Source organism: Malaclemys terrapin, chromosome 5 (genome assembly GCF_027887155.1).
Source record: "Malaclemys terrapin pileata isolate rMalTer1 chromosome 5, rMalTer1.hap1, whole genome shotgun sequence".
NCBI lineage: Eukaryota > Metazoa > Chordata > Testudines > Emydidae > Malaclemys > Malaclemys terrapin.
Genome location: NC_071509.1, coordinates 28,276,673 through 28,299,764, shown reverse-complemented (window position 1 = coordinate 28,299,764; position 23,092 = coordinate 28,276,673).

Here is a 23,092-nt window from a genome sequence, read left to right as displayed (position 1 = left end):
CAAACATTTCCATTCTACAAGAAATTTCAAACTTCTGGCTTTTTGCTACCATCTGGAAAGAAGTCTGAAATTTCCCATGGGATGGAAATTCCAGTTCCCACCCAGCTTAGCTCTTGTTCCAGCTCTGTGACTCATTTGACTATTTATTTGAATGACCTTGAGTAAACCACATAAATTCTCAGAGTGAAATCTTAACCCCATGAAGTCAATGAGAGTTTTACCATTGGCTTCAATGGGCCAGAATTTTACACTCTGTTCCTCAGCTTAATCATTTATAAAATAACACTTTACTTAGCTCACAGGATTGTTCGGGACTTCCTTATATGAATTAAATAAAGTGCTTTTAAAATCTGAATGTATGTTTCTTAAGAAGAGTAAATTATTTATTATTATTAAAATAGTGGAATCTTTAAATGTATTTTGTGTCTGTTATCTATAGTGTTAAAAAGCTCAAAGGGAGTTAAAAGTTAAAATGTTAAGACAACAGACTATGCTGAAATCCATTGGTTTGGTTTTTTCAGGTCAACACACACTCCATCTAAGGAGTGTATAACAAACAAACCAAGTGAGAGTAGCAATTGCTGAGCATAGCAAAAACTGCCAACGAATAGTCAGACCGAGCACACCCAAAAGAACTGAATGAGAAATCTCCCCACAACAGGATGATAGCAAAACAATAGATTTATTACCCTAGTGAAAGAGCAGACAGCACTGCACACACTGATGGTTCAGCTCTAAAGCTCCCCATTACAGTGCTGTTTAGAGAGTTTTGTCCTTGGTCAGTTGTTTTGAATGTATGTTGCCTGTTTGCCTTGATAACTGTAAAGGCTGAAACAAAGGCAGTTTTACTGAAATTCTAAAGCATTTTTTTTGCCTTGCTGAACATTAAAAAAAAAAATCTACTGTGTCCTTATTGCATGGAGCTGTTGTGTTAGAGTGACAGAAGTGTTGTTATGACAGAGGCTGTGAACTAATTATGTCCCAGGCTGTCACCGGGCCTCAGTAGGTCACAACTGAGAATACCAAATTCAGGACAAGCTGCTGAGAAATAGGGCAGACACACCCCAAAATTGGCGGTTATTCTTCCATAAGATATAACAATCCAGCAATCAAAGTAAAGTTCTGTCTCACCACACTGGCTAACAAGAAGTCAGAAATGCAGCCTCCTTAGGTATTCCAGTCCTGGATTCAACACCCAGACACTAGACTTAACAATGAGTGGTTATTTAAAACCAATTTCATCAACATACAGGACCAGCCAGATACCCCAGTCAATATATAACTCAGAGCTTACCCAATAATCACACTGTTGCCAGTCCTTTAGTATCTAATATCTAAAGGTTTATTTATAAAAAGAAAGAGGTCAGGGTTAAAATTGGTTAAAAGAATCAAACACATACAACAATTGCAAAGATCTTGGATCAGGCTTAAAGCAGCGATGATTTAAACTGCTAACTGGTTAAGTCTCTGATTGCTCCCAATTAATTGGAAGGTCATCAGTTCCTTGTTAGAATGCTCCCATTAATATAAGTCCATAGTCCAGAGATCAGAACAGTAAAGAGGCAAAATGGAGATTTTCCCAGACCTTTTATTGCTTCTGCCATGTGGAGGGAAACCCATTGTCCCAAACAAAACCTTCAGCATAGTTAGTGGAAAAGTACAGGAGTACTTTTGTACAAAATGGAGTTTAGGGTCACAAGATCTAGTCACATCCCCTTGCATGTTTTGATGAATCAGGGCAGCCATTACCCATACTCTAGCTAGAATGTCCTCATAAAGTCCTTCAGGAGTCAATAGGCTTCTTCCATGGTCCACTGTGTTCACTGATGAGCCATCAACTTGAATATTCCATTCATAATGTGCTGGCCAGACTAGATGCAAATTCCCCTTGGGTGTTACCACAGGAGCCAACACATTTGCAATACAAGTACATAGTCAATATTCATAACTTCAGATAAAAAAAATTATACATACATACAAATAGAATAATCATATTAAGAAAATAATAACTTTTCCATTGACACCTTACATGTCCCACTTCATATACGATTTGCTGCAATTATAGAACAGTAGTAGCAATAATGGTCTACATGGTCATATTTTAATCATATAATGTCACACAGGGACTTGTGTTTGAGAAGGGAACAGAAATAGTGTTCAAAAGGGTTAGGGGTGTCCAAAGTGATTGGAGACTAAGAGGGACAGAGGCAGTGGTTCTTGGGTGGCAATGTTGTAGTGACTGAATTGAGGGTTCTAGAGTTGTCTGTGCACCGTTGTGGCCATCTCTATTTAAGATATTGACTTGTGAAAATAGTAGTAAGTTACATTACACTTGGCTCCATATCACTGATTTCTCAAACTGACCTGTTGCAAGGCCCCCAAATTACCCACAACTTGACCAAGGGGCAACGAGTCCAAATCTGATGTGCAGCTGTTGCACTGATGTTAGTCACTCTGCAGCTCTTCATGTCAACTTTACATGCTCCTCTTGTGAGACTTTTTCTTGCATCCAGTTGTAACTTTACTTGTGATTGCTAGTTCTCAGGCAGAGAATAGACTGGTAGAGTGGAAATAGGAGAAAGAAGAGTCATTGCAGAAATTCCATTCTATCACGGCCCTCTTGACTAGCAAAAAAATCAGAAAAAAGAGAGAGACTATTACAGTCTCTCTTAGTAAGTTTGAAGAGTGATATCTGACACCATGTCATAACATTTCATTGCTTTGGAATATTTTTGAGTCATATGTTGTGTTTGTCCCCACCCTAACCTAAATGAGCCTTAGTCCTAGTTTGGTCTTCAGTCGCTAGTGAAATACAAATACATAAATAAAATAATAAACAATCATGCAATTTCGTTGCAGATTGATGCAACATCATGGTACAATTATTTTTGGTCTTCTATAACTCCATTTGATGATGATAAGTCCCTCCCAATGTTACAGATTCAATAACACTGAATGAGACCATCCTAATGCAAGCACAAGGGATTTTAAATAATATTTGTACTAAGGTTTTAGCCATAACATAATAGGGGGGGAAAGAACATTATCAAACTGTGGATTACTTATAATGATTCTATATCAAAGAGAGTGCAAATGATATAGCAAAAGCAAAAAAGAAACAGATAAAGAAAGATTATCTTCTAACACCATGGCAACTCTAGATAAAATGCAAGTGCTGTTTATAAAGTCATTGATAATGTCAATCTTTACTTGTAAAGATTTTGAGTCTCTGAACTATATTTGAGTATTGCTATATGTACAGATACATATCTGGTCACAGGATGTCAGTTTGTGGAGGAGGGGTGCAATCGAGATCAGTGAGGAGTTGTTTCACTGCCTGCCCTGTAACCTTGTGTGCCTCACAATACTTTACAGTTGTAGCTCTCAACCTGGACTGCTCCCAACCATCCTGCCAGCATGCAGGTCACACCCTCAGTGTCTGTGTGCTAGACAGCCCTGATTCAGCAGCTCTGTCCCCAGCAGCCAGTCCACAGCCCCACTCTGGCTTCCACCAGCCTTGGTTACTAATTGCAGGGTTACCTCAATGCGCTCCCTGTCCTGAATTTTCCCAAAACTGTGTGCTATGCAAGGGTCCAGACTTCTCCTGAACAGTTCAGAGAAATAATATTGTTCGTTTGTACCATAAAGACACAAAAAACACATCACAGCTTATTAACTTAACTGGAGATAAATACACCCTGCCCTTTTAAACATTGCACTGAGTTGGTTTATGGTAAAAATGAAACAAAATATACAGAGGATGAAATGAGTTTCAGGTATAAGGAATGAAGACAGAGTTACAAGTAAAATAAAATACAATGCCCTTCTAAAAGTATAAAACTTAATTTAACAAGATACAGCCTTGTTCAAGATGGTTTCTGTCACTAATCATTCTTCTTCCCAGCCTTGACTGACTTTTGCTCAGTCAGGATTTTTCACAAGAAGTACACTGTTCTGGCTTCCCTTGTTTTCTGAGGTGAAAGATCTTTGCCTAAGCAGGTGTCTCACCTATATTCACTTCCAGAGACTTCAACCCCCACCACTTGTTTTTAGGACCCATATTTCTCAGCTTGCAAGAGTCTGGCCTCTTGTGTCTGTCCGCTAATGAATGCCATAGATGGCTTCTATCTTTTAAAGTCCAGTCAACTGGTTTCAAGAGGCATGATGACCACATGCTGTTCTTCCCTTCCTATGGGCTTCCCATCCCTCAGTATGATTTCTATGTAAGTAGGGTTTCCATTGTTAGTGACTGATTCCACCATGTTTAATTTACATAGGAGACAGATAGATATCTGTGAGATTCCTCCTGTCTCAGCAAATTGTACAGCCTAATAACACTCTATATAAATTATGGGTACTCATTGATAATAAATGCATTTCACAATATTAACCACCAGTTTGTCATTAGCTTTCAGAAAAGACCTCACTTTATACACTTTAATACCACAGCATTATTATATACAATCAGTTGATTCAATTGCTTATGGCTTGAGGTTCAGCCCCGTCTTTATAGACCAGTAAACTTTTGAAATGGATTCTTCTGAACAATAAAACCCAGACCAAGCTTCTTTCTCCTGCTGGGTATAGACACCATTCTGTCTTCTCTCCCATTTATTAGTGTGAGGTTTTCCTCCACCCCTTATTACCCTGAGAAGTCTGTTTCCTGCTTATATGTAAAATGAGGTAAACACACATTCCTTTGTTTAGGATAGACCTGTTAACAACTCCCCGACATATCTGGTTCACACACACTTTAGTTATAATCTATCATATATTCATAACTCTTAATACCCATTATGTACATGCATCATGCAAGAATATTAACAGTGACTTATTAGTTTTCAGATGATACCTCACAAGGCATAATTTGTACAAAGATTATTGCAATAGTGTGTAGGGTGTGAATACAGGGATGCATAGGGTCACAATTTCACGTTAAATTTAGTATCTTGAATTAAGAAACATCCATTTTATTCATTTAGGCCTATATTAAAAAAATTACTTAAGCATGTGCCTAACTTTGAGCAGGATAGTCTCTTTGAATTCAGTGGGACTGCTCATGTTTTCAAAGTTTGGAATGTGCTTACGTTTCTTATGGAAGTGGGATCTTTAGTAATCTTGCTAATATGATGATATGTAAACGTTAACATTCATTGCAGAAGCAAAGGGTGGGTACACAAATGTCCTTTGCTACAAAGAGTGGCAAAGTTATTACCTCCATCATTTCTGAATGTATAAGTTCCAAACTTCATAGAATTAAAAATGAAGCATGCTGCTAACAAAAATATGCACTCTTCAAAATTAGTTACCATATCATAGTTCAGGCTTGTAGCCAGAGCTGTACTTATCTTTTAAAATGTCACAAAGGCTGATTCTGAAACTAAAAAAAGAGATGACTTATTTCAGTACCATGTAAATAACCTTACATGATATTTAAAGATAAAATATGTAGATCAACCTGATATTTTGGGGGAAATTATCTTGGCTTTTGTAATGAAAATATGTACATCTCTAACTTTTTAGAATGTTTTTGAGTGTCATCAGGATAGACAAAGAAGAACAGGCCAGAATTTATTTGGACTTCCAAAAAGCCCTTGATCCACACCAGATAGATATAATGAAATTTAACATAGTTATTAATGATCTGGAAGAGAGAATGAGCAGTAAGGTGTCAAAATCTGCTGAGGACACAAATTTACATTAGTGAAGACTAGTAAATGCAGTGAGAAACTGCATTGAGTAAATGCAGTGAGTATCCTAGATGACTGGGCAGCATCTTGGCAAATGAGATGTAAGACCAGATTTACCACATAGTTATAGCCTTTCTGTGCCACTCAGGTACCGTAGGAACCATAGGTTCCTGCCTGAGATTAGGAAGAAACTTTGCCCATAGTCATGGTGCTACATAACCGTCCAACAAAGCAGTGATACGGGCCATTGTCAGAGACAGGATACTGGGTTACACAATGGCTGGTCTGAGAAAGAATTCCCTGAGTTCTTAATTTATTTGGTAGCTCCTAAAGAGAGTTCATACGGTTAACTAAACATGTCCAAAGTAGGTCTGAAGCTTGTTAGCCAGAGATTTTGAATATTAGTGGAAATGTCAACAGCATAGAGGGAAGTCTATTTATATTGACTCACTAGTGAACTCTTAAAAAAAAATCTGATAATCAGGGACCAAAACTATATTGTCATAGACTGACCCTTAAACAGTGGAAAGGAGAAGCCTTTGGTAGTAAAAAGCGACAAAGAGTCCTGTGGCACCTTCTAGACTAACAGACGTATTGGAGCATAAGCTTTCGTGGTTGAATACTCACTTCGTCAGATGCACTCACTGAATAAGTGAGTATTCACCACGAAAGCTTATGCTCCAATACGTCTGTTAGTCTAGAAGGTGTCTTTCTATATTTATTGCTTGATACCTAATTCATTGAGGCATGTCATGCTCCAGATCTCCTTTAGGCTTGACTTGATACTTGACACTTTTAGTATCATAGCTGTGTGAAAAGTTTAATACAATACAGAGATACAGTGTTTAAGTCTTGTAGTAATTCATTCTCTATTTACTATTTGTGTGTCTCAGAAGTGAACTAGAAAATACTTTGGTTAGAAATACATTTAATTGGAAGTACATGGAATATTTTCTCTTTTCTGTTCCATGAATGAACTAGAGTTTGATCAAATGAGCACAAGGTTTTATCTTAAAAACAAACAATCACTAATACATTTTGGACCTTTGTTTGCCCAAATGCAAGGACAAGTTTGAATTCATTAAGTTGAAATCATTACCTGGCAAGCTCTGCTAGGTTGTACTTGTGTTCTATAGTAAGTTATGTCAGCTAAGGATGGGGTAGTTTTGGCTATGAGGGGAAGTTTGTTTCTAGCACATGTAGATAGGTTGTTGGGTTCTACCACATGAATCATACATTATCTATGAAACAGCATGTGGAATTGAAATTAATCTGTGGATTTTGATAAAGCCATTCACAAATACTGCATAAACAAAGAGGCTAAACCAGGGGTCATCAACCTTTCAGAAGTGGTGTGCCAAGTCTTCATTTATTCACTCTAATTTAAGGTTTTGCATGCCAGTAATACATTTTAACGTTTTTAGAAGGTCTCTTTCTATAAGTCTATAATATATAACTAAACTATTGTTGTATGTAAAGTAAATAAAGGTTTTTAAAATGTTTAAGAAGCTTCATTTAAAATTAAATTAAAATGCAGAGCCCCCTGGGCCAGTGGCCAGGACCTGGGCAGTGTGAGTGCCACTGAAAATCAGCTCACCTGCCGCCTTTGGCACACGTGCCATAGGTTGCCTACCCCTGGTCTAAACTATCTGTTTACCTACTTGGGGAGAGAGAGACCTTCACTTGCTTTGGGCAACTGTTCCTTAATTAGCCCAAATCTTGTTTTAAATTTTCTAAATAAATACTTTACAGATTTATTTTATTTTTTCCCATTTGCAGATATATACTCTAGGAGATTAAAAAGATACCTAGTTCCTTTCTATTTGCCTTTGCAGATCCCTCACAAAGACATCAGCATATCTAGTTCATACAGCAGTTCAGTATCATTATCCCCATTTTAAAGTTGGAGAAATGGAGGCACAAGGAAGTAAATGAATGACAAGATCATCTAGTAAGCCAGTAGTACAGCTGAGACTAAAACCCAGCTCTCCTGAGTCCTATTCCAGTACAGTATCCTCTAGGCCACATGTCTCACTTGTACCTTTGCCACTCTAGCGCCTCTGACAACTAGAGTCAGTTAACTTGTGTCCTGAAAATGTCATTGCAAGAGTTATAGTCGAGCTTTGTGGGGTTGCCAGAGTCTTTGGGCCTCCTTTCTGATATACCTGTAAAACTAATCTGAAAAGTTTTCAAAATAAATCACTGTTTAAAAATGTATAGGGTGTACCTTCTAAAAATGAAACCTACATCTATCTCTGAGTTGTGAAGAATATGTATTAAGGTTATAACAACCAACAAGAATGCACTTTTATATAGAAAACCATGATTAAATTGAGTCTTACTGACTAGTGATTTAAATAATGATTTAAATCAAATTGATTAAAATCAAATCCACCCTGATTTTGACAGATAGGGAGGAATTGGGTGGAAATTTGAAAGTGGAAGGCAGCTTAGGTGAAAGTGAACATGAAATGATGAGTTCATGATTCTAAAGAATGGTAGAACTGAAAACAGAATGGATTTCAAGAAGGCAGACTTCAGAAAATTGAGGGAGGTGGTAGGTAAGCGCCCATGGGAAGCAAGTCTAAGGGGAAAAACAGTTCTAGAGAGTTGGCAGTTTTTCAAAGAGAGACATTATTAAGGGCACAAGAGCAAACTATCCCACTTCATAGGAAAGGCAGGAAGTGTGGCAAGAGACCATGCTGCTTAACCAGGAGTTTCCTACAAAAAGAGGAAACTAGGTCAAATACAAAGGATGAATATAAACAAATAACACAAGTATGTACGGAAAAAATTAGAAAGGCCAAGGCACAAAATGACAAACTAGCTAGAGACAAAGGATAACAAGGAAACATTCTACAGATACATTAGAAGCAGGAGGGAGACCAAGGACAGGGTAAGCCCACTACTCTATGAGGACGGAAAGACAATAAACAAAAAATGTTGAAATGGCAGAAATGCTAAATGCCATTTTTGTTTCATTTTTCAACAAAAAGATTAGTAGCGATCGGACATTTATCATAGTGAATGCCAGTGAAAATGAGGTAGGATCTGAGGATAAAATAGGGAAAACAAGTTAAAAATTACTTAGATAAGTTAGATGTCTTCAATTCACCAACCCCTGATGCAATACATCCTAGAATACTCAAGAAGCTGACTGAGGAGATATCTGAGCCATTAGCAATTATCTTTGAAAACTCATGGAAGACTGGAGAGATTCTAGAGGACTGGAAAAGGGTAAATATAGAGCCAATCTATAAAAAGGGAAATAAGGACAACCTGGGCAATTATAGCCAGTTTAAGTTCAGTACCCAGAAAGATAATTGAGCAAATAATTAAGCAATCAATTTGCAAATACCTAGAAGATAATAAAGGTGATAAATAATAGTCAGCATGGATTTGTCAAGAACAAACCATGTCAAACTAACATAATATCTTTCTTTGACAAGGTAACAAACCTTGTGGGTAGGGGGTAAGTGGTAGATGTGGTTGATTTTTGACCTTAGTATGGCTTTTGGATGGAGCCACCATAAGGTGGGTGCATAACTGATTGGAAAAACATTCCCAGAGAGTAGTTATCAGTGGTTCACAGTCAAGCTGTAAGGGCATATTGAGTGGGATCCCACAGGGATCAGTTCTGGGTATGTTCAATATCTTCATCCATGATGTAGATAATGGCAGAGAGTACACTTATCAAGTTTGCAGATGATACCAAGCTGAGAGGGGTTGCAAGTGCTTTGGAGGATAGGATTAAAATTCAAAATGATCTGGACAAACTGGAGAAATGGTGGATGTAAATAGGATGAAATTCAATAAGAACAAATGCAAAGCACTCCTAGGAAGGAACAATCAATCGTACACATATAAAAAAGGGAAATGACTGACTAGGAAGGAGATCTGTAGAAAGCGATCTGAGTGTTATAGTGGATCACAAGCCAAATGAGCCAACACTGTAACACCATTGCAAAAATACACAAACACACAAACATCATTCTGGAATGTATTAGCAGCAGTGTTGTAAGCAAGACACTCTACTCTGCACTGATAAGGCCTCAACTGGAGTATTGTGTCCATTTCAGGAAAGATGTGGATGAACTGGAGAAAGTCCAGAGGAGAGCAACAAAAATGATTAAAGGTCTAAAAAAGATGACCTATGAGGAAAGAATGAAAATATTGAATGAATTTGTTTAGTTTGGAGAAGAGAGGAATAGGTTTGTGTGGGGGAGCATGATAACAGTTTTCAAGTACACAACAGGTTGTTACAAGGGGGAGGGTGAAAAATTGTTCTTAACTTCTGATGATAGGACAAGAAGCAATGGGCTTAAATTGTAGCAAGGGTGGTTTAGGTTGGACATTAGTAAAAAATTCCTAATTGTCTGTGTGGTTAAGCACTGGAATAAATTGCCTGGGGAGGTTGTGAAATCTCCATCATTGGAGGTTTTTAAGAACTGCTTAGACAAACACGTTAGGAATGGCCTAGTAATTACTTAGTCCTTGAGTGCAGGGGACTGGACTATCTATTGAAGTCCCTTTCAGTCCTATACTTCTATGTTGGACTGCACTGGTCCCAATACAGATCCTTGGGGAACGCCACTAGTTACCTCCTCTCTCTATTGTTAAAATTGAACATTTATTCCTACCCTTTGTTTCCTATCTTTTCACCAATTACTGATCCATATGATGACCTCCTCTCTTATCTCTTGATTGCTTACTTTACTTAAGAGCCTTCTGTGTGGAACATTATGAAAAGGCTTTCAGAAAGTCCAAGTGTACAATATCAACTGGATCACCCTTGTCCATATGGTTGTCAACACCCTCAAAGAATCCTAATAGATTGGTGAGGCATGATTTCCCCTTACAAGCACCATGTTGACTCTTCCCCAACATATTGTGATCATCTAGATGTCTGATAATTTTGTTCTTTAGTATAGTTTTAACCAATTTGCCTGGTTACTGAAGTTAGACTTACTGGCCTGTAACTGCCAGGACTGCCTCTGGAACCTTAAAAAATGCATTATATTACCTATTCTCCTGTCATTTAGAAGTGAAGAGACTTCCTAAGATCTGTGAAAAATAGAGATCTAGAGAATAAAGTGCCATGGGAGACCAGTCTGCTGCTAATAACAACCAATTTGTGTTGTTTGAGGCTCGAGGAATATAAAATCCACAGCCCTTTGCTTTAGAAGAGATAACTCAGAGAACATTTTCTCAAGCTGTGCTGGATAATATGATAAGGAATTAAGAACAATTGCCTGCAAAGACCTATTGCAAATCCACATTTGTTTAATGCATGGTAGTATATTGTGAGAACTCCTGGGAAGCATATTTGCATACATTTTTAAAAGCTATAAACTGGTAGTTACTGCTATTGTTTCTAAGAAGACGTGCTTATTGAGTCTCCATGAGAAAACAATTATTTCAAGATGTGGTCAGACTGTGTTGTAAAGTGTACACAAATTGGCTTGCTATGTGTTTGCTAGATCTAACACTCAAATAATTACCTAGGAAGTCCTTGTTCTTGCACAAACTCTTGAATTAAACAGCTGGAATATATTTTTCCATTTAGATGAGCATTCACTGTGTTCCAATCACCTTCCATGATGCCGGATACAAAACATTGCAGGATATATTATTTTCCCCAAAGAATTCTACAGATACTTTTACAAACCATTCTGCCACTGCACTGAAGGAAAGCCTTCATATATATGGGCTGCATATCTTCACTGTGAATAGGGTTCTGTGTGTGTCCTTCTTGGTGATTTAAAAAAAGAAAAACTAATCTGCAAAATTACACAAACTGCATAGTGTCTCATGCCTTCATTTAAACAGTGTTTGCCATTGGAGTAACTAATATAAAATTAGTTTGTCTCTTCAGAAAATGAAGGCCATTAGGATGCCACCTCAGTGTTTGTATTAACTATCCTCTGAATCAAGAGAATACATTGTATTAGTATTTAGTTTTAACATCATTTTATGCACAACTGAGTAACTTATTACTGCAATCACTGTAATCAGATGCAGCTTGAAAGAACACTAGAGCCGCTACTCTGGGAAAAAAGTTTTGTGTTAACTAGTTCTCTTTATTTTGTCTTTGCATATTCTAAGGTTGACATTCAGGCCCAGATCTTCAAGTGTTTAAGTGTCAAACTCAAATGATTGCAATGGGAGGTAGGTGCTATCACACTTAGGGGTACAATACAGACCAGTGACAGGTTGGGTCACCGCCTGCCTTGTAACCATGTGTACCTTATAATGCTCAGTTGCTGTAGCTCCCTTGTTTGGACATTCCCAGCCAATATACAAACATACACTGAGCATCTGTGTGATAAGCAGCTCTGGTTCAGTATCTCTGACTCCAGAAGCCTACTTGTTCTACCACAGCACCACTCTGGTCTCCACCAGCCTTGAATACTTCTAGCCAGTGACCTCAACACACCCAAGTTCCAAATTTCCCCAACATCATCTGTCCTGAAGTGTCCAGCTCTCTCCTAGACCACTTAGAAATAATAAGATTGTTTTTCTCCTTTAAAGAGACAATACTCTGAAGCTTGCCATATTAATTGGAGTTAAATACTTCAGTTCAAACACAGCACTGGATTGGTTTAGATTAAAATAAAACTAGGTCACATCTACAACACAAAATTACATTGACCTAAATTATGTCAGCATACAGTCGCCATGGTAATTAAATTGCTTTTGCGTGTCCACACTACGCTCCTTGTGTTAGCAGTGCGCATCCTCACCAAGAGCACTTGTATCAACTGAACTGTCAGTGCGGGGCATTGTGGGACAGCTTCTGAAAGCCAGCAACAGTCAACGTAAGCAACACAGTGCCTACACTGACATTGTGTCAACCTGACTACATGGACATTGACTCTAAGCATCTCATAGAGGTTGAGCTAAGTTGGCGTTGCGGGGCAGTTATGTCAGTGGGAATGAAATTTTAGGGTAGATACTTACAGAGTTAGGTCGACATAAGCTGCCTTGCATTGACCTAACTGTAGTGTAGATCAGGACCAGGTTTATTAACAACAGGTCATAGGTTAAGTGATGCCAAGTAAAAAGAAATAAAAGGTAGAGATGCTTACAAGCAAATAAAAATGAAAATACACATCTGAAACGTAATCTAGCAAGGCACAATCTTATTTTAATAGGATTTTGCTCTCCAGTTACTGTTGGTCCAGCACGACTGATGGTCTTTCAATCAGGATGTCCCACAGAAGTACAAGGTGCTGGTTTCCTTTGTCCTCTTCAGTGAAAGATATCTTAGGGGTTCACTGCCCCTCTCTTTATAGTTCAGTAAACTGTCGAGAAGCATATCTCCTAAAGTTCACTGACCCTGCTCAAGAAGCAGGAAGCCTTCCTGGGGGTGAAGTCTCCCCTAGTCCCAGTTGATAGATGAGTCATTATCTTGTTAGCTTGATGGCTTTGTTGTAAATGTTATTTTATGTAAATTTTATGTAAATATGTCTTCACTGTGTCTGTCCAATGACCAGGCTGGTTAGACAAACAAATACACAATTCTTTATGATCCAGATATGTTGACTCCCTAACAGCCTTGTGAGCTTTGATGGCTCTGTTTGTGTTCGAGACTTGGGCAGATTTGTTTCTACTTTGTTAAAATACAGACTTTAAAATGTAGCATCAGAGAACATCCATAAATTCACATGCTACATTGTCACATGTATTCCACAATGGTATTCCTGACCAGTGTGTTATTAGTTTTCAAATGATGCCTCACAAGGCATAGCTTGTAGAAATATCATTGCACTAGTGAGTAGGGTGTGACTACAGGATGCTTAGGATCATAGGTGCCTAAATACCTTTGGACCTCAGTGTGACTGGAACTAAGTTCAGTGTCCCAAAAGTTTTATGTAAAATAAAGAAGATTAATGGGCACCACCTTTGACCTAATCAGGTTGATAGTAATTCGGACAAGTTGCACTTTAAAAAAAAATGTATCCAAATATGAACTAATTAGTAAAGTATGCAGCTTCACTACAATCCAAATGCTACGTTAAAATATGCTAAAGGTTAATGTCGTTCTAGTGGGAGCTGCAAAGGTCCAATGTAGGTTTTCAGAACTCCTTTCTACAAGAAAAGACCAACTGTTTATACATAAATGATGTAAGCTGAGGACTTACCTATTATAAGTGGTTACCAGTTATGATGAGGAAGTGATGCAATCTATTGTATACAGCTTGCATAGGAATTACTTGTACTGTATCTATTTATCAGTCAGAACAAGTCCCATTTAAGTCCCCCATGAGCCCAAAAGACTGCATTACTTTTTTGTCAGAAAGAGAACAAGGATACAGCTTTACAATCACGTAGTCTATCCAATGAATTGATGTGGCCCACATGGAGGAAGGCAGGGGAAGCATCACACAACATTAATTATGACAATCACTTTGCAATGCCTAAAAGACTCAGCTGAGATATGAAAGTCTCATTGAAAGCTCAGTTTCTTCCACTGCCAATTTCTCAAGTACCGACAACAGGCAGGATCTAGCTATCTATGCATATGCTCGGAATAATTAACTATGTGTACACATAAGATTACTTTTTTCTTGAAACTGTTTGTGATTAAGTTTTTGCCATTATTTTAATATTGAGGTTGGTGCTGCAGTCCTGACTCATGCTGAAGTCCATTGAATTCAGTAAGAGTTTTGCCATAAAACTGCAGAATTTGGCCTATAGTGACACTGAGCCAAACTGTCCCTTGATCGTGTGCAGGCATGAAGGCTAGGGAGTCTAAAAGGACCCCTCCCTGTGCCCATTCCCTGCCTTCAAGGGAGCACAGGGCCCCCAAAGGTTATAAATCACCTCAAAGGGAAATAGGGTAGAGGTGGAGCAGGAGCTCCACCTATGGAGCTGGCCAGCTACAGAGAAGGGAGCATATTGCATGATCGTAGGGTGACCAGATGTCCCGATTTTATAGGGACAGTCCCGATTTTTGGGTCTTTTTCTTATATAGGCACCTATTACCCTCCACCCCCTGTCCCGATTTTTCATATTTGCGGTCTGGTCACCCTACATGATCGTGCAGTTTTCATGCTTCCCTTTGCTTTCTAGAGAGTTTCAGGAGAGATTGCACCCTTTTGGAACTCCCCGTAGGGCAGTATAATTCTGCCTTGCCCACTGCTCAGTAATCTGGTTTCATACTACAATATAGCATGTGGGGCTGGTCAATTGCTAATGTTCTATTAAAACAACCTCCAAGAATAATGAAATGAATAGAAAGCTAACTATATTCACACTGTTTTCTAGGACTCGATTTGTAATAGGGGTTTGACCCTCATATTAGGGGTTTTCTCATTCAGTCAGGTCATGTGTCTGCTGCCTCAGTTCCCCCTTTTGTGAATGCACACTCATCCACATGCGTTTAAGCAACATCCTTTCTTAGCATTTGATTTATTAGACACAGACAGTAAACATAAGCAATTGCTCCTCCTGGGCAGCAAGAAGTTCACACATAGTCCTTCCCTTATGCCCATTTGTACTTAGACCTTTTTGCATCTTGGTCTCAGGAGCCCCTCACACACAATAAACAAACAGTCCCCTCATTCTTCCCTGCAGCACGGTCTCCCTGTTATCCATCAGCCTTCTGCTTGGCTCCAATAGACTCATTGCAAGGTTATCTGCAGACTTTATTCTAGGCCTTGAAGTACAGCCCCTCTGGGTGCTATAATCCATCATCCCTCTACCTGTCTACTGTGTTTCAGGTCATATTAGGACTTTTCCAGCCCCTGACCTCTCTGCCTTGTCCATGTAGAGAGGCCTCTCCCAGTTTTTTCCCCCCAACCCAGGGTCTCCCTTTTCTGCTGGCCTTGTCTAAGAGTCAGGAGCCTAATATCTGGTTTCCTGAACTCACATAGAATAATAAAAGTTTCGGGTTGGAAGGGACCTCAGGAGGTCATCTAGTCCAACCCCCTCTCAAAGCAGGACCAATCTCCAACGAAATCATCCCAGCCAAGGCTTTGTCAAGCCAGGCCTTAAAAACCTCTAAGAATGGTGATTCTACCACCTTCCTAGGTAACCCATTCCAGTGCTTCACCACCCTCCTAGTGAGGAAGTTTTTCCTAATATCCAACCTAGACCTCCCCCACTGCAACTTGAGACCATTGCTCTTTGTTCTGTCATCTGCAGAACATTGGTCATGCTTATTACTAGGCATGTACTCTGTAACGAGCTCCTTGTTTACAGGGACTGTAAACAGAAGCACTGAGTGCCCACATGGATTCAAGGAACAGTGCTTTCTTAGACTCCCACGTAACTATTTAAATTTTACCAAAAGGAGCTTACATTTAGTTTTCTGATTTTCAGATTTTCTGATTAGATTAGCTATTTTCTGAGTTAAGATTTATTTTGTCTTTCATTCTGTAGCTTTATCAGACATGTACTACTTCTATCCAAATACTACTAACTCATCCCTCAACATAAAGTGTGGGGGGAAGCCTTTTCCACAGTGTTAGTAAAATACTTTAAATGGGTAACAACAAACAGGTAGTATTTCTGCATGAGACATATAGTGGATGACTGAATTTTATTACCAAGAATTAATATTAGGATGAGAAGAAAAACAATTAGGGGTCAAGTACAACGTGTTACCAGAAATGCTGAGAGGTTTTAATGCCAAAACTGGTTTCAGAGTAACAGCCGTGTTAGTCTGTATCCACAAAAAGAAGAACAGGAGTACTTGTGGCACCTTAGAGACTAACAAATTTATTAGAGCATAAGCTTTCGTGGACTACAGCCCACTTCTTCGGATGCATATAGAATGGAACATATATTGAGGAGATATATATACACACATACAGAGAGCATAAACAGGTGGGAGTTGTCTTACCAACTCTGAGAGGCCAATTAATTAAGAGAAAAAAAACTTTTGAAGTGATAATCAAGCTAGCCCAGTACAGACAGTTTGATAATAAGTGTGAGAGTACTTACAAGGGGAGATAGAGTCAATGTTTGTAATGGCTCAGCCATTCCCAGTCCTTATTCAAACCGGAGTTGATTGTGTCTAGTTTGCATATCAATTCTAGCTCAGCAGTCTCTCTTTGGAGTCTGTTTTTGAAGTTTTTCTGTTGTAATATAGCCACCCGCAGGTCTGTCACTGAATGACCAGACAGGTTAAAGTGTTCTCCCACTGGTTTTTGAGTATTTTGATTCCTGATGTCAGATTTGTGTCCATTAATTCTTTTGCGTAGAGACTGTCCGGTTTGGCCAATGTACATGGCAGAGGGGCATTGCTGGCACATGACTGGACAACTCTTGAAAATGTTTCACTAAATTAATCTGTTGGGTATGATTTATTAAGTTTCCAACTTCTGAAAGTTCTATAAATTTAATCCTAGCAATTTTTTTAATTATATTGAAACAGTAGTCTCTGCAGTCTGAAGTTCTACCACTGCACTGTATTAATGATTTGTCTTCTTGGAGCATGATCCTAAATCCACTGACATGAATAGGAATCTTTCTTTTGATTTCCTCAGGCTTTCAGTCAGAGCTATAGTTGGTTTGCAGAAAGTCTTTCTACGTTTCACAAATCTGTGAAGTCATGTAGTCAAAACTGCGGCTTAAACTTGGTTGATGAAAGTACCTAGGGTCTTTTTGGATCAAGGTCTGAAATCACACTATTTGAGGCTGTTATCTTGCATGATTTCATATTCCTGGTCAGTAAATGGATGGGAGAAATCTAAAGACAGTCTGGTTTGTTGCAAGAAATGACTTGGGTATTCAATAGTTGGCCTTTTTGTCTCAGAGTATGTATTGACTGAGCAAATGTCCTAACAGAACTCGGGACACTGTGTTGTTAAAGGTTCTGTACCATCTTTTGAATGGAAAAAAGAGAAACTAAGCACATTAAAGGTTAAATTGTCAAGAGTATCTGTCTACCAGAGGTTCTCAGATGCTATAATGAAGAGGGTCATAAGATGGACACATACACAGAAATGCACGCACAATTGTACATTTAGTTTGTGCAAACCATAACCTTGATTTCAATGCAAATGCTAAATAAAATGATTGCTCATCTGCTCATGAAATATTGTTTTCCCATGCAACGCATTAAGTGTATTTGTAAACTGGATAGCGATCTGATTTGGTAGAGCTTTATACTCACTTTGCACTGCTGTAAATGACTATGCAAGATGCAAGGGAGTGGAAAAATCATGTCCAACATCATTTATGGTGACATTGTAGCCCATAATATCTCAAATCTCCCCCAAATTAAATGCACATTTAGTAGGAAGCATGACAACAAAAAAGCCTGCAACATTCCACATCTGAGTGGCTTCTGGGAGGAAGATAAAGTATTCACTGCCATTATCTGGAATCTCTCAGAGATAAAGCCCTCTGCATGAGTATAAATTACACCCGTGCTGAATTACTTTAGAATATTTTTCTGTAGGAACATAAGGATGCATACTTATACATCCTATTATTTTTAGCAAGGGATTGGAAGTGAGACAAAAACATTTTGTATCCAACAGTAACAAAGAAAGAGATGCCTTTCAGGCATCATCACTATGATTATATTAATATTCATGCCATGCCACAATCCAAAAATCCAGCTGATAAGGATAAAAGAATTGTATATGGAAACTATAAAAGTAGGGTTACCATATACCTGCTTGCTACCCACATTTCATCTTCCCCTTTATGCCTCTCTCACTTGAGAAACCTTAGCTATCTGTGACTCTCTTCTCATTAATTTCAGACTACTGCATCAGCTTCTTTTTTATATTGTTATTATTCAGATTGTATTCTCTTTGGGGACAGGGACCATCTTTTTGTTCCATGTGTCTACAGAACCTAGCTCAAGGGTGTTATGCTCCATGACTAGGGCTCCTAGGTGCTATGGTGATACAAATAAATCATCCTCTTCCTCGTAGTGCCTAAGGACCAAATCAAGAATGCGGCCCCGTTATTTTAGGCACTATACAAACATACAGTAGAAGACAGTCCCTGCCCCAGAGAGCTTAAAATCTAAACAGACAAGCCAGACACAGGGTGGGGGAAGGGGTAGAACACACAACGTGATGGCAAACATGTTAGTGCCACCATTTTGAGGAGGTGTATTTAGTTAGGAAGAGATCAATTAAATGAAAAGAAAAGGGATGTGCCACCATTTTGACAGATGTGGAGTGAAGCTGAGGTGAAGAGACTGAGGGAGCAGGAGGGTTGGAGTAAACAGCCAGCACAGGTCAGATAAAGTCCAGTCAAAACCACAGAAAGCTCTCTGAAGGTTCCTGTTTTTGGCAGACTGACCCTACTGCTGGAGTCTTGGGCTTTCTGCAGTTCTTCCCCCAAGGCATGGAGGGGAGGAGATACCACTTGGTTCTAGTGGCCCCAGAGGGAGAGGGTCTCCCCTTCGCAGTTCCGGGTTTGAAGGGAGTGCTGGAGGGTGAGGGTGTCTATAGCTGGGCCCCATTTTACCTCCTTCCCTCCAAATTATAGCAAGCCTTACTTTGGCTGCTTCTGAAGCAGCTTTCTCTCTTCCAATATCACAGTGTATGTTTCCTTTTCACTTCAGTTTAGAATTAATACTCATCCCCATTCATCACTTCAGGAATCTTTCTGTTCGATTCTCTATGTAACTCTATGTAAGACCACATTCAATATTTGCATCTTTACTGCTTTTTCAATTTCAGCTCCCTATTCTTTTACTCTATTCAATTCCTGTGCATCATTTTCTTTTTTCTGCTCATCACTGTGCCTAGCTCTGAATGATCCTGCTCTTAAAAATACTTTGTGGTGCTCTGTGAAAGATGTGATATAATGATGACCTGTATGGAATTGTAATGTTTTGTGAACTCTTTAAAAAGCTGTATTAATGGGACCACAAAGCAGAAAGATCTGGAAGTCAGTTATGTTATGCCTGAAGTACCTTTAAGATATCAATTCCAAATCTGAAATCTAATAAAAATTAAAGGGCACTGGGGGGTGGAATCTGATATGGACTCTTTGGGCTCAGTAGCTGGAATTTTCTCAGTACTAAGTGTCAGTGCTATAATAAACTCATGTGAAGCATGACAGCTGACCAAAAAGTTATCAGCACAAAACAAAACCATTACATTTTAGTTTTGGGTGGGTTCTACAACATTTCAGGAAATTTTGGCCCTTCTGATGTTTTTATCATTGTTTTACCAAGATAAGGAACTACTGAATTTGGGTAAAAAGAACGAGGAGTACTTGTGGCACCTTAGAGACTAACACATTTATTTGGGCAAAGCTTTCGTGGGCTAAAACCCAGGATGAAGTGGGTTTTAGCCCACGAAAGCTTATGCCCAGATAAATTTGTTAGTCTCTACTCCTCATTCTTTTTGCTGATACAGACTAACACGGCTACCATTCTGAAACCTGAATTCAGGTAATGTTTTTTTCTCTTTAGAATTGCTGACAAGTACAAGTCCTAGGCTCCAGCTGGTTTTAAAACCAGAGGCAATAAGACCACCTCATGGCTCCACAAATGGCATTTTGCAACCTTCCTTGTTCCTTGCCTGGTTAGTAGCCATCCCTGGTGACTCATTTAATTCTTGCACCCAGTCAGTCATCTGTTCTGTCCTCATCTCCTGGTCCTGCAGCCGCCTAAGTATTTTGAGAAAAATGCTAAATATTTATTTAGTTAGCAAAATTTTCAGAGCAAAATAGAATGGTTTTGTGCAGCCTTACTGTGCTAAGCCTCATAAGCTTCTGACTACCATTAGTAAGGAATTAGCAGGCAACAGTCACCCAAACACTGCCCACCCACCCTCCATCACTTCTTTTCCGTTGAGATTCTGATATTGTGCCTATCATAGTATCTGAGTACCTCAGAAAGCCTGATGCTGTATCATCTCACAACTGCACCTTCCCAATATTTAAATCCAAACAATCTTGGCATTAAGGGGGCTATGCTAACAGTTTTGTTCAGGATTAAGAAGATGGAGATTTAAACATGTTGGGTTTTACTCTCCTCCCTCTTCCCCCCGCTGGTGCAGAGAATTTAAAAAAGTGCATGTCTCTGCACTAGTCAGGGCGCCTGCGCTTCTGAGGATTTTACCCCCAGTGCAGCCCAAGACCCGCATAGACCTCCAGGTGGTAGAAGAGAGGGAGTAGGAGCTTTGAGTTGGGCAGAAAAGAGGATAGGGCCCACTGAATTACAACAGGCCGATCACCAACAGAGATCAGTCCTCTGTGCATAATCCCTCATCCATTTGCATGAGGATCTTTAGAACAAATGGAAGGTGCTGAGGTCACATAAGCTGCTGTTACAGATGCCACAATAGCTATCCTAGCACCTTGGCCTAAATGTTCAGAAGTCAGTGATTTTGGTACCCTTTGTTTCTGGCCTCCGCAGGTGCCAATTTTTACACTTTTCTTCCTTTCCTTGAATTACAGCCTTTCCCCAATATATTTGGGTTCCTCGGTGTGCATCATACACCACTATGTGATGATTAGGAACATATTTCCTTTCTTTCACTTACTGGAGTTTTTATTAGTATTGATAATTAATCAACTTTCCCCAGCTGCAAGTAGAGTGCACAACTAATAAAATAAAAGGAAGAGCAAATTGTACTAAGAATATATCACATAAGCGTTATCTTATTTCTACTCAGCAATGGAATTTACAGCTTTATGATTGTCTCTGTAAGCCCTGGTCTGCACTGGGGAATACTGGAATAATGTAGCTGAAGTCAACATACTTAGATCGACTTACCGTGGTGTCTTCACCGCAGTGAGTCGACTGCTGCCCCTCCCCCATCGACTCTGCTTGCACCTCTCGCAGTACTGGAATACAGGAGTCAATGGGAGAGGGCTCGGGGGTTGATTTATCACATCTAGACTAGACATGATAAATTGATCCCCACTGGATCGATTGCTGCCCGCCGATCCGGCGGGCAGTGTAGACAAACCCTAAGTAACACAAGGACAAGAAGTTATGGTACATTTCTCAAAGCGCATAACCTAGAGGGGCAAGTTTGACACAAAAGTGTCCTGTGCCCATGGCCTCTCTTCATGACATAGAAGGCATGTCAGAGTAGGGAGGTAGCGTGGCAGAACAGAACTCTGCTACACCTATTCTCCACTGATGTAGAATCAGGACGACTATGGCCGTGGTGCAGTTTCAAGTAGCCTAACAATTGCTGTAAGTTACTTCAGGGAGCTCTAACTGGCTCCATGATGCTCCTCCTGCTCTCCTGCACTGATTGAAGCTCTGGCATAGGAGGGAATCCCCTCTTTTTTGTTTGTTTGTTTAAAAAAACCACACAACCAAATCCCAATTTAGTTTTCCAACCTAACTCAGAAAGACATTTTATTATTTAGCCCCATAACATAGGATATTGCCAAGAGTAACAAGCTGAAAAAAAAAGAAAAGAAAAGGAAAATGTTACAAAGTTTTTCCTGAGACTGAACCTGACAATGAGATCTATTAACCAGTAGAATGGCTTTCTAAACCTAGAGGTGAAAGTGCTTCTGCTTGTGATGTTTAAATGTATAATGGACAAGACATTAGCAAATGTACACAGGACAGGAAATGAAATAGATGGGCTAATAGGCCTTTTGCAGCTACAGAGTCTGTGCTTCTAGGATATATATAGTTTTTGAGACACTCTTTACATGCTCCATTTCACATATCTGAAAACAATATCTTTGGGTATTTAAGCTAACACCACCTCCATTATTTTGTAATGAATATAATTACTACTTTGTACACACTCCACTGCCATTAAAAAGCACTGCAGTCTAATTCACCTCATCTTGGCAATTTCATGCTTTTATCTCCCCCTACTCTCCATTCTTCCTCCACATTCCTACCTGAGGGAAGATTTGGAGTTCTTTGGGGATTTATGGGACATTGCACGGTATTATCTCAGCGGAGACCAGAAACCCAGGAGGCCAAGGAGCGAGTCTAGGTCAGGCTACCAAGAACCAACCTAACTGCACATTGGAATTCAGACCACAGCCACAAGCATGATCTTACCATCCATGTTGTAGGTACTTGGTAAGAACACCTTTATTTATTTTGATGCTGTGTTTTAAGCCAGCCACCATTTCAGCACTGCCCCATCCATCAAAGACTGAGCCTAAATTCACTATTTGCCTAGGAAGGTGTTAGGAGGGAGCTTAGGCTGGTTTGTAATGGCTGTAACTGTTGGGAGAGGTAGAGTTAATGTATTATTAATTTTGTCTTTCATTAGTCTTGTCCCAGTTTCCAATGTCCCCTATTCTGAGTTCCCGATACCAAATAAAGCCCTGGTTACTGTTCTATTACTCTGGGAATTGCAATAGCTATTTTACTACTTGTGATCTGACACTCCTCTGTATAAGAGTGTGTTTAAAATGTTGTCTCAAGGGAAAAACCCTCTGTATACTCTGCACAAAGAGGGGTTTCCTTCAGTGGAGGCACCAGGTCT